Below are 667 nucleotides of genomic sequence, written 5' to 3'. Positions count from 1 at the left end.
TCTTTCTTAGTTAAGAAAATGTTTAGGAATTAGGTAGTAATAGTTGCTATACAACTATACACTACTCATTTGTATTCTTTAGAATGTGAATATTAATGAAATTACACCTGTCTGACTTAAGGAAAGACTTAATATGAAGGAATAATTTTGACTGAAGAGTAAAGGTGAAAATATTTTGGAAGGATTAGGAGGTATGTCTTTGTTGGAGTAGATGTGATCTAGTTGGAGGAGTTGTGTCACTGGGATGGGCTTTGGGATTTGAACAGCCAGTCTTACTCCTCTCTGTCTCTACTTGTGGATAAGATGTAAACTCTCCAGCATTCTGGATTCCTGTCTGCTGCCATGCTCCCCACTGTCATAATCATGAACTAAACCTGTAAAACTAACTGTAAGCAAGCCCTCAAGTGCTTCTTTTAGAAAAGTTGATTTTGTCATGGAATCTCTTCACAGCAACAGAACAGTTACTAAGACAATATGTATATCTTGTTTAAGGCTAATCACTCAGTTGTCACTTGTCCTAAGCACCTTGACCAGCTGTGAGTTTCTGTCTTATCTCCTATTTGCAGCAAAGAGAGGCATCTTTGATTAGTATGGCATCAGTCTATGAGTATAAAGGAATATTTGGGAAGTAATATGATAGCATGTTCATTTCACAAAACAAAAGTTG

This window comes from Mastomys coucha, chromosome X (assembly GCF_008632895.1).
Source record: "Mastomys coucha isolate ucsf_1 chromosome X, UCSF_Mcou_1, whole genome shotgun sequence".
In the NCBI taxonomy this organism is placed as follows: Eukaryota; Metazoa; Chordata; class Mammalia; order Rodentia; family Muridae; genus Mastomys; species Mastomys coucha.
The sequence above is the reverse complement of the archived record's forward strand: the minus strand, read 5'-3'. Positions refer to the sequence as shown.